Below are 12,993 nucleotides of genomic sequence, written 5' to 3'. Positions count from 1 at the left end.
CGCCATATGTCAGTGAATACAATCTATTGCTCCTTGTTGTCAGCCATTCCAGGCCGGGTGCGATCACAGATAATGGGATCAAATTTACTTCAAATCACAGAAACAGGTCATACCCCCGATAGAAGGGCGAGCGGATCCAGCAGGAGGCAGACAAGGCACAATGTTATATGTGAGGGTCACAAATGAGGGTTATTCTCTAATTACAGCGCAGCGTGTGGCACATGAGATGTGAGGGCGCCCGCTCTTTATTCCACTGCAACCTAAATACACAGCAACAGAGCCCTGCAAGGAACCCGCTAATCCTCGCTACAGGGGGCGCCGAGCGGGCGCAGGGGGCACACAGACACCCTGACACCCACACACTATGCCGCAGTGCACGGAGATCATAGAGGATGAGATGATGGTGAAAAGTCTGTATTTGATGATGATGATGATGATGATGATGGTGATGATCATGATATGATGCTGGTGATGATGATGATGGTGATGATGATGATGATGATATTGATGATGATGGTGGTGATGATGATGATTAATTTCCTCTCAGAGAAGGGGCCTGGGTCTTGTAGTCCGGTGGTGACTGCTCTGGTGTCCTGCGGTGTGGACATCGCTATAGAACTAGACCTCAGGAGAATATCGTCTTCTCTCGTGACATACAGGAGCTGCGGCTCTGCCAGGAGACACGTGGCGCCCCCTGCTGGTTGTACAATGGACTTGATGGTTCTCCCCACATTTCCCCTAAAATGAAGAATTCTCCAGTAAATCTCAGTCCCGGAGTCGTCGTCTTTTGTTAATTTCCTAAGAATTCTTTTCAGCTGTTTCTTAGATATTTCAGTTACGGCGAAGGATGGTGACCCCCAATATGGCCGTCATAGGGTTCCCCGGACTCCTGCCTGACACATCTGCCCCGGTATAAAGAATATGGCCGTCATAGGGTTCCCCGGACTCCTGCCTGACACATCTGCCCCGGTATTAACAATATGGGCGCCATGATGTATATAGCGGAGATGGCTGACTCCCTGTGTGGACTGTAGTGTCAGCCAGAAGAGGACTGGTCAGGGACTTATATTTACGGGGGACACGTGTGGACTCCGTGGCGGTCGTGTCTGTGGATCATCCTCACACCGCGCTGCCACCTTCCTATAAACGGCGCCTCGTTATTCCACGTCATTTACTAACACTCGTGTTTTATTACTAATCCTGATCAGTCAATATCCAGGGCAGCGGCGAGGAACCGTGGTCAGCACTGGGGGCCGAGGTATATATCCCACCGGGGGCCACATCTACATGGAGCCTGTGTGTTCTGTCAAGGATGATGAGAGTGATACATGATGTGAAACACTGAGATTAGATTGTCAGCTCTTTGTTGGGAGGATGACTGTAGGACAGGTGAATACAATCTATTGTTCTCTATTATCAGACATGTCAGGCTGGGAGAGGATGACTGTAGGACAGGTGAATACAATCTATTGTTCTCTGTTATCAGACATGTCAGGCTGGGAGAGGATGACTGTAGGACAGGTGAATACAATCTATTGTTCCCTGTTAGCAGACATGTCAGGCTGGAGGAGGATGACTGTAGGACAGGTGAATACAATCTATTCTCTGTTATCAGACATGTCAGGCTGGGAGAGAGGATGACTGTAGGACAGGTGAATACATTCTATTGTTCTCTGTTATCAGACATGTCAGGCTGGGAGAGGATGACTGTAGGGCAGGTGAATACAATCTATTGTTCTCTGTTATCAGACATGTCAGGCTGGGGGGGGGAGAGGATGACTGTAGGACAGGTGAATACAATCTATTGTTCTCTGTTATCAGACATGTCAGGCTGGAGGGGATGACTGTAGGACAGGTGAATACAATCTATTGTTCTCTGTTATCAGACATGTCAGGCTGGGGAGAGGATGACTGTAGGACAGGTGAATACAATCTATTGTTCTCTGTTATCAGACATGTCAGGCTGGGGGGAGGATGACTGTAGGACAGGTGAATACAATCTATTGTTCTCTGTTATCAGACATGTCAGGCTGGGGAAGGATGACTGTAGGACAGGTGAATACAATCTATTGTTCCCTGTTATCAGACTTGTCAGGCTGGGGGAGGATGACTGTAGGACAGGAGAATACAATCTATTGTTCTCTGTTATCAGACATGTCAGGCTGGGGGAGGATGACTGTAGGACAGGTGAATACAATCTATTGTTCTCTGTTATCAGACATGTCAGGCTGGGGGAGGATGACTGTAGGACAGGTGAATACAATCTATTGTTCTCTGTTATCAGACATGTCAGGCTGGGGGGGATGACTGTAGGACAGGTGAATACAATCTATTGTTCTCTGTTATCAGACATGTCAGGCTGGGGAGACGATGACTGTAGGACAGGTGAATACAATCTATTGTTCTCTGTTATCAGACATGTCAGGCTGGGGAGACGATGACTGTAGGACAGGTGAATACAATCTATTGTTCTCTGTTATCAGACATGTCAGGCTGGGAGAGGATGACTGTAGGACAGGTGAATACAATCTATTGTTCTCTGTTATCAGACATGTCAGGCTGGGGGAGGATGACTGTAGGACAGGTGAATACAATCTATTGTTCTCTGTTATCAGACATGTCAGGCTGGGGGGAGGATGACTGTAGGACAGGTAACTACAATCTATTCTCTGTTATCAGACATGTCAGGCTGGGGGGAGGATAACTGTAGGACAGGTGACTACAATCTATTGTTCTCTGTTATCAGACATGTCTGGCTGGGGGAGGATGACTGTAGGTCAGGTGAATACAATCTATTGTTCTCTGTTATCAGACATGTCAGGCTGGGAGAGGATGACTGTAGGACAGGTGAATACAATCTATTGTTCTCTGTTATCAGACATGTCAGGCTGGGAGAGGATGACTGTAGGACAGGTGAATACAATCTATTGTTCTCTGTTATCAGACATGTCAGGCTGGGGGAGAATGACTGTAGGACAGGTGAATACAATCTATTGTTCTCTGTTATCAGACATGTCAGGCTGGGGGGAGGATGACTGTAGGACAGGTAACTACAATCTATTCTCTGTTATCAGACATGTCAGGCTGGGGGGAGGATAACTGTAGGACATGTGACTACAATCTATTGTTCTCTGTTATCAGACATGTCAGGCTGGGGGAGGATGACTGTAGGACAGGTGACTACAATCTATTGTTCTCTGTTATCAGACATGTCAGGCTGGGGGAGGATGACTGTAGGACAGGTGACTACAATCTATTGTTCTCTGTTATCAGACATGTCAGGCTGGGGGGAGGATGACTGTAGGACAGGTAACTACAATCTATTGTTCTCTGTTATCAGACATGTCAGGCTGGGGGGAGGATAACTGTAGGACAGGTGACTACAATCTATTGTTCTCTGTTATCAGACATGTCAGGCTGGGGGAGGATGACTGTAGGACAGGTGAATACAATCTATTTTTCTCTGTTATCAGACATGGCAGGCTGGGGGGGGATGACTGTAGGTCAGGTGAATACAATCTATTGTTCTCTGTTATCAGACATGTCAGGCTGGGGGGAGGATGACTGTAGGACAGGTAACTACAATCTATTGTTCTCTGTTATCAGACATGTCAGGCTGGGGGGAGGATAACTGTAGGACAGGTGACTACAATCTATTGTTCTCTGTTATCAGACATGTCAGGCTGGGGGAGGATGACTGTAGGTCAGGTGAATACAATCTATTGTTCTCTGTTATCAGACATGTCAGGCTGAGAGAGGATGACTAGGACAGGTGAATACAATCTATTGTTCTCTGTTATCAGACATGCCAGGCTGGGAGAGGATGACTGTAGGACAGGTGAATACAATCTATTTTTCTATGTTATCAGACATGTCAGGCTGGGGGGAGGATGACTGTAGGACAGGTGAATATAATCTATTATTCTCTGTTATCAGACATGTCAGGCTGGAGAGGATGACTGTAGGACAGGTGAATACAATCTATTTTTCTCTGTTATCAGACATGTCAGGCTGGGGGGAGGATGACTGTAGGACAGGTAACTACAATCTATTGTTCTCTGTTATCAGCCATGTCAGGCTGGGGGAGGATGACTGTAGGACAGGTGACTACAATCTATTGTTCTCTGTTATCAGACATGTCAGGCTGGGGAAGGATGACTGTAGGACAGGTGAATACAATCTATTGTTCTCTGTTATCAGACATGTCAGGCTGGGGGGAGGATGACTGTAGGACAGGTAACTACAATCTATTGTTCTCTGTTATCAGACATGTCAGGCTGAGAGAGGATGACTGTAGGACAGGTGAATACAATCTATTTTTCTCTGTTCTCAGACATGGCAGGCTGGGGGGAGGATGACTGTAGGACAGGTGAATATAATCTATTGTTCTCTGTTATCAGACATGTCAGGCTGGGGGAGAGGATGACTGTAGGACAGGTGAATACAATCTATTTTTCTCTGTTCTCAGACATGGCAGGCTGGGGGGAGGATGACTGTAGGACAGGTGAATACAATCTATTTTTCTCTGTTCTCAGACATGTCAGGCTGGGGGGGAGGATGACTGTAGGACAGGTGACTACAATCTATTGTTCTCTGTTATCAGACATGTCAGGCTGGGGGGAGGATGACTGTAGGACAGGTGACTACAATCTATTGTTCTCTGTTATCAGACATGTCAGGCTGGGGGAGGATGACTGTAGGACAGGTGAATACAATCTATTATTCTCTGTTATCAGACATGTCAGGCTGGGGGGGAGGATGACTGTAGGACAGGTGACTACAATCTATTGTTCTCTGTTATCAGACATGTCAGGCTGGGGGAGGATGACTGTAGGACAGGTGAATACAATCTATTGTTCTCTGTTATCAGACATGTCAGGCTGGGGGAGGATGACTGTAGGACAGGTGAATACAATCTATTGTTCTCTGTTATCAGACATGTCAGGCTGGGGGAGGATGACTGTAGGACAGGTAACTACAATCTATTGTTCTCTGTTATCAGACATGTCAGGCTGGGGGAGGATGACTGTAGGACAGGTGACTACAATCTATTGTTCTCTGTTATCAGACATGTCAGGCTGGGGGAGGATGACTGTAGGACAGGTGAATACAATCTATTGTTCTCTGTTATCAGACATGTCAGGCTGGGGGAGGATGACTGTAGGACAGGTGAATACAATCTATTGTTCTCTGTTATCAGACATGTCAGGCTGAGAGAGGATGACTGTAGGACAGGTGAATACAATCTATTTTTCTCTGTTCTCAGACATGGCAGGCTGGGGGGGGTGACTGTAGGACAGGTGACTACAATCTATTGTTCTCTGTTATCAGACATGTCAGGCTGGGGGAGGATGACTGTAGGACAGGTGATTACAATCTATTGTTCTCTGTTATCAGACATGTCAGGCTGGGGAGAGGATGACTGTAGGACAGGGGAATACAATCTATTGTTCTCTGTTATCAGACATCTTCAGTGCCGAGAACCTCCGGAGACATTTACATCTATGCGTGGGACTGATATCAGCCGCTCCTCTGATAACGCTGCCGGTATAATCTTCGGGTCAGTGGCGCTTCAAATGTGTCATTGAGGGGCTGACAGATCTCGTATTTTACAGCAGCTCTGAATGTGTGACAGAGCTGCGGAAAATCATCCAGTGATCGTTCAGACAAATAAACCGCTGCTAGCCCTCGTCTAATGGAGCCTGAGGAGAAATAAATGGAGGCAGTGATGCGGCTTCCGGCAACCGGACGCCAGAGCACATATTACGAGGAGTCCAAAAATCAACAGCTGCGGCTGGATCTGACCACCATGTCCACACGCGTCTCATCCTGTCCCCTCCATATTTCTCCTAATCCTGAAACCATCACAATTATAGTCTTATACTCTAGTCACATCCAGAGCTGTAGCTTCTAGGATGGGCAGCCATCATCATAAAGAGATATAGACTCCGGAGTCATCTCCACTTGTGTGTTCTAGAGGGAGGGTCGGCTCATAGCATCCATAGTGTCCATCTATGAAGGAGTCTGTGGGGTGGAGCTTATTTGAGAGCTTTGATGAATCCCACTCATTGTTGCTCCTCATTGGGGTCACCAGTGTGACGGCGGCAAAGGTAATAATCTGGGGGTGCGGGGTCCGCTCCGCGGGACTTTTCTGTCTTTGTGTATTACTGGACATTCATTAATATCAGTATTACATGTACAAAAAAACAGACAGCCTGATTGATTTCATTCAATGACAGCAAGCAGGGATCTTGAAAACACTAAGAAATAGAATCACCAATTGCATTAGACATTAGCAGAACTTTGTATTATACACTGATTTACACACAACTGCACTGGCGCTTTACCGTCCCCTCCTGCCGCCCCAGCTCCGGCGTGTTTGATGGCGGTGTGAATGGCGCAGATTTTGCGGGATGCAGAGTTGGTTACGTCGCAGCTTTTACTTCCTCATCTCATCGGGTTATCTTCATATATTTAAGTATCTCAGGGAGTTTATGAACTGCGGCTGTTATCACGGCGGCGGCGGCGGCGATGAGGAGAACGGCGATAAAATGACTGAACGGTGATGAATTGGATCAGTTATTCACATAAAACGTTTTCATTGTTTCTCGTAATAACTCTCGGCTCCGATCATAATTAAAAACGGAAAACATCAGGGACGTTGCTGCGGGATCGCACCCGAGGACCTTGCGGGGGAGGGGGAGCAATCCATTATCAGTATAAATTGTTACCGATGTCTTTATCCCACAAGAAACATTGTATCTAGCACCCCGCCCCCGCCTCGCTGCAGTGACGTGTGTGAGGGCTCCCCCAGTGGTCATGTGTTCTGCTGCTGATGGATGAGAGCGCCCCCTCCCTCCATGATGGTGGAGAATGAGATTACAGGCATATATTACACAATCAGTATTAGGCCGGGTTCACACGAGCATGTTCGGTCCGTAATGGACGGAACATATTTCGGCCGCAAGTCCCGGACCGAACACACTGCAGGGAGCCGGGCATCATAGTTATGTACGACGCTAGGAGTCCCTGCCTCTCTGCAGGACAACTGTCCCTGTAATCATGATTACAGTACGGGACAGTAGTTCCACGGAGAGGCAGGGACTCCTAGCGTCGTAGATAACTATGATACTAGGAGCCCGGCTCCCTGCACTGTGTTTGGTCCGGGACTTGCGGCCGAAATATGTTCCGTCCATTACGGACCGAATATGCTCGTGTGAACCCGGCCTTAGGTGGAGCGGCCTTTAGTGACGTCCGCTCGGGTCATGTGCTGAGGGTCTGGACTTCTACGTGACGAGCTCTTCAATCACAATCCACCAGAAGGAAGATCAATAATCTCTGAAGAACAACCAAATGTCAATGTAGAGAAGATTTACCCCACAAGTGCAACCAGTAAGCGCAGCTCCCCCTGTACTATGTACTGATCCGTCTTATACTCCGGTCACAGCCAAAGCTGAGGTTATTATTCTGCTGTTACATCGTGTCTTATACTCCAGTCACATCCAGAGCTGCAGTCACTCTTCTGCTGTTACATCATGTCTTATATTCTAGTCACATCCAGAGCTGCAGTCACTCTCCTGCTATTACATCACATGTTATATTCTAGTCACATCCAGAGCTGCAGTCACTCTCCTGCTATTACATCACATGTTATATTCTAGTCACATCCAGAGCTGAGGTTATAATTCTGCTTTTACAGTTTTTATTACACTCCAGTGAGATCCAGAGCTGTAGTCACAATTCTGTCATTTCATTGTGTGTTATACTCTAGTCACATCTAGTGCTGCAGTCACAATTCTACTGTTACATCAAGTCTCATACTTCGGTCACCTCCAGAGCTGAAGTCACAATTCTGCTGTTACATTATATCTTATACTCTAGCCACATCCAGAGCTGCAGGCAGGATGGAACTCTCCATTATATGGAGATTTTTCTATGGAGAATAAAATTCTGCTGTGGAGCTTTAAATATGGGAATCTCAACAGTTCCCCGTGACTCCCAGATGATAATTCCTGGGGCTGGAGGAACATGGGGTCGGCCTCCCCACAACCCCGATCTCAGAAGCAGCAGACACCCCATTACTTAGCGGCCTTCATAGTGGTGAGGGGCCGTACAGCAGATATTACCCCCGCACCCCTGACGGCCTCCCCCTCATCTCCCTGGGTTGATGTTTGGTTCCTCACAGCCTTGTCCTCTCTCCATGGGGTTCGTATTCCGCCTCAGGGAACGTCGCCACTTGCCTCAGTGTTGGGAGAAGCGGCAGACCGACACCTGTGGCTCCATTTATCTCAGGGAAGTGCTAGGATTGGATGGGTGATAATCTATCAGATCCAGGATTCCCCCATGGGGAGACAATACATGGTCAGGGGATCCCGTCAGATTTAGTGGGATCCTCGGCCGGGACCTCTACATTATCTAGTGTACAATAATGTACAGAATCTGCGTCCGGGGGGAGGGGAGGGGGTGTCGTGCAGAACACGGAGCATTTAGGAAGAAGAGAAATCTTTGCAGCACTTCCAGAGCGTCGACGTCCTAACATTGTGCTATCAATTCTGTCACCGGGTGCGCAGCTCCGGAATCCTAAACACTCGTCTCCATCTGTAGCACGAGCGACGAGTAATCACCATCAGCCACAATTAGCGGCGCGTTATCCGGCCGGTTTCTATAACTGCAGTAGTACGCAGCACCCGGGGGGGGGGGGGGGTCACAGGGAATATAACGTCGTCCTATATAGAAATCCACGTCATTCTCCTCTCCCTCTGATCCGCAACGTACAACATATCAGGGGAATCCTTATCTGACCCTCCCATGACATCGCAGCGCGGACAATAACACGAAGAGTCCAGGGAATCCCTAACATGAGCTCAGAGCACGGTCACGATGAGGGCGGCCAATCCCCACTTCAGGACAATGGAGCTAAAAATCACGGACCAAGATCTTTCTGGACACATTACAAAATTAAGAGTTAGTGATAAACCTGATGTACCCCCATCATCCCTGTATATAACCCCATCATCCCTGTATATAACCCCATAATTCCTGTATATAACCCCCATCATCCCTGTATATAACCCCATCATCCCTGTATATAACCCCCATCATCCCTGTATATAACCCCATAATTCCTGTATATAACCCCCATCATCCCTGTATATAACCTCTATCATCCCTGTATATAACCCTATAATCCCTGTATATAACTCCCATCATCCCTGTATATAACTTCCATCATCCCTGTATATAACCCCATAATTCCTGTATATAACCCCCATCATCCCTGTATATAACCCCATAATCCCTGTATATAACCTCTATCATCCTTGTATATAACCCCGTCATCCCTGTATATAACCCCATCATCCCTGTATATAACTCCCATCATCCCTGTATATAACCCCATCATCCCTGTATATAACCCCATAATTCCTGTATATAACCCCCATCATCCCTGTATATAACCCCATCATCCCTGTATATAACCCCCATCATCCCTGTATATAACACTATAATTCCTGTATATAACCCCCATCATCCCTGGCTATAACCTCTATCATCCCTGTATATAACCTCTATCATCCCTGTATATAACCCTATAATCCCTGTATATAACTCCCATCATCCCTGTATATACCCTATCATCCCTGTATATAACTTCCATCATCCCTGTATATAACCCCATAATTCCTGTATATAACCCCCATCATCCCTGTATATAACCCCATAATCCCTGTATATAACCTCTATCATCCTTGTATATAACCCCGTCATCCCTGTATATAACCCCATAATCCCTGTATATAACCCTATAATCCTTGTATATAACCCCGTCATCCCTGGGATGATGGGGGTTATAAACAGGGATGATGGGGGTTATATACAGGGATGATGGGGGTTATATAAAGGGATGATAGAGGTTATATACAAGGATGATAGAGGTTATATACAGGGATTATGGGGTTATATACAGGGATGATGGGGGTTATATACAGGAATGATGGGGTTATATACAGGGATTATAGGGTTATATACAGGGATGATGGGAGTTATATACAGGGATGATGGGGTTATATACAGGGATGATGGGGGTTATATACAGGGATGATGGTGTTATATACAGGGATGATGGGGGTTATATACAGGGATTATAGGGTTATATAAAGGGATGATAGAGGTTATATACAGGAATGATGGTGTTATATACAGGGATGATGGGAGTTATATACAGGGATTATAGGGTTATATAAAGGGATGATAGAGGTTATATACAGGAATGATGGGGTTATATACAGGGATGATAGGGTTATATACAGGGATGATGGGAGTTATATACAGGGATGATGGGGTTATATACAGGGATGATGGGGGTTATATACAGGGATGATGGGGTTATATACAGGGACCCCCATCATCGTTGTATAACCCACATAATCAGTGCAAATTATCAGAGAGAATAGAAGAAATCCCGGACGCTACGGTTACAATATTTGGTACATAAACTTGTCGGTCACTAATAAATAGGCGCTATACTTGGCGGCAGGGTCGGACTGACCATCTGGCAGTTCTGGCAAATGCCAGATGGGCAGGTGAACAGTGGGCCGCTTACTGGCCGCCCAAACGATCAGTGTCTCAGGCGGCAGGGCGCAGCATTTCTAAGGGGCAGCTAAGAACTGCTGTCCAACTGTAATAGCAGCCGTGGTCTGTGCTGCTATTACTAAAACTCCCTGTGCTACTTTAAAATCTCCCCCTCCAGCCCCCCTTCCCTACTCTTCACACAATCTCTCCTCCTGCTGCTGTTACCAGATGGGACGGGAGGGAGGGTAGACTGTCGGCGGCTCTGTGTTGGGGAGGGGGAGGGGAGACTGTCGGCGGCCCTATGTCAGGCTGTAAGCAGGAGAAGTGCTGAGTGAAGAATCTCACCCCATCAACCTGCTGAACGCCCTTCACAAATATCCTACATAAAAAGTAAGTGCATGTGTGTTTACAATGTGTACTTTATATGTGTATAATGTGTGCATGTAATGTGCATATTTGTGTGTGTTTGTGGTGTGTACATGTGCATATATAGTGTATGTGTGTGTAAATATATATATATATATAATATGTGTATTTGAGTGCGTGTGTATATATATATAATGTGACAGACCATGTGGACAGGCTGTGGATGGGGGTCTATATTTCCCCAAGATTTCTGTCTTCTGCTATCTAAAAACAACCAGGGACTAAATTCAGCAGAGAATGTGGTTCTCCCTCTGCAATAGGTTTATCTAAAACCTGGAAAAGGGCCTGGTTGTTGGAGTGGGGAGAGACGGGTGGGTCCCCACCCCATCCTCACAGTCCTGGTCTTGGGCTGTCTAGCTATTAATCAGGGGTCAGGTGTGATAGCCCTTTAAAAAGGCTGCAGTTCAGTCCCACTCTCTCTCAGCCTGGGGGGAGGAGCTTGTGAGAGCAAACCGACTGCATTCATAACAGGTTGTCTGGTCTGCATGGTTTATGGTGCCAGGCATTAGGCCTGCACTGTGTTAGTTAGGATACCTGATTGTATAGTTAGTGCCGGAAAGGCAGAGAGTTTTCTTTTATTTGTTTTCTTTTTTTATTCATGTACAATCTGTAAATAAAACTGTCTGAGGACGGTAGTACCACATCCCTGCTGTGCGGACTGAAATTTACTGGCGAGTTTGATACCGAGTGCCCGTCTACCCCAGGAGATGACTGTCCCGCTAACTAATTACCTTACAATTGGTGGAGAATGCGGGCACTGGGGGGAAAAAAACCACCTTAAAGGGCCAGAGTCCCTTATATATTGCATTTTTCCAAAGACTGATACTCTGCACCTGAGAAGATGGAGGAGATGGTTAAAGCGATGCTGCGTGCTGTGGCAACACAACAGGAGGCTACCAGAGCACAACAGAAGGCTACCAGATGGCTGTGGATGAAACAAACCGCAGACTGACTGCCCAACTGGAGGCTACACAAGCAGAACAAAGAAAAGACCGGGATGCTTTAAAAGGTGTTGAGCAGCAACTAACCAGTGTGGTTGAAATGGTTCCAGGTGTAGCAGGTGCCAGTTCTACAGCAATAAGAGCTAGCCATTTTTTGCAAAAGATGACGGCAGCAGATGACGTGGAAGCCACTTAACAACCTTTGAAAGAACCGCTGAACGAGAGGGTTGGCCAAAGGAACAGTGGGCGGGACTTGTGGCGCCGTTCCTTTCAGGGGAACCGCAGAAGGCATACTGTGACTGGGATAACCAGGATGTTATAAACTATGACAAGCTGAAAAAGGACATTTTAACCAGACTGGGAGTTACAGTTTCCGTCCGCGCACAGCGTGTGCCCAACTGGGCCTACCAAATGGACAAACCTCCTCGCTCTCAAATGCACGACCTCATCCACCTTACCAAGAAGTGGTTGCAGCCGGAGATCCTGACAGGTCCACAGATGGTGGAACGGGTGGTGATGGATCAATATTTAAGGTCCCTGCCTGTTGCCTTACGCAAGTGGGTAAGCCATGGGGATCCCAAAAATGCTGACCAGCTAGTAGAGATGGTGGAGAGGGACACAGCAGCCGAGGAGCTGATGAATCTGCCACAGCGCACCCTAGCCCCACAGCGGAGAACTACAGGATTACCTGGTAAGACTGTTCTAAGGGAAAAGGGGGCTGGCAGATCTGATAGCATTGTGCCTACTTCTGGAGAGACTGAAGGGTCTAGAGACTGGCAAACTGTGCCCGGGAGGTCTGTGGCTTATAAGCGACTCAGTAAAGACTTAATAAGATGCTTTAACCCCGAGGAAGCCACTTGTTGGCGATACACGTGGGGCTCTTTCTCTTCCTCCCGCTCCCCTAAGACGGTTCTCACACAGGACATGCTGATCTCATGCTGATTTTGATGAAACATTTTTGTCCTTGTTCCTTTATCTTTGGCATTGGAACGTCTGCTCTGGGGGTTTAGGTGAGCGAGTGGGAGTTACTACTTTGTTTGCCACTTATCATGGT

This window comes from Rhinoderma darwinii, chromosome 10 (genome assembly GCF_050947455.1).
Source record: "Rhinoderma darwinii isolate aRhiDar2 chromosome 10, aRhiDar2.hap1, whole genome shotgun sequence".
Taxonomy (NCBI): Eukaryota; Metazoa; Chordata; class Amphibia; order Anura; family Rhinodermatidae; genus Rhinoderma; species Rhinoderma darwinii.
Note: the sequence above shows the minus strand (reverse complement) of the source record.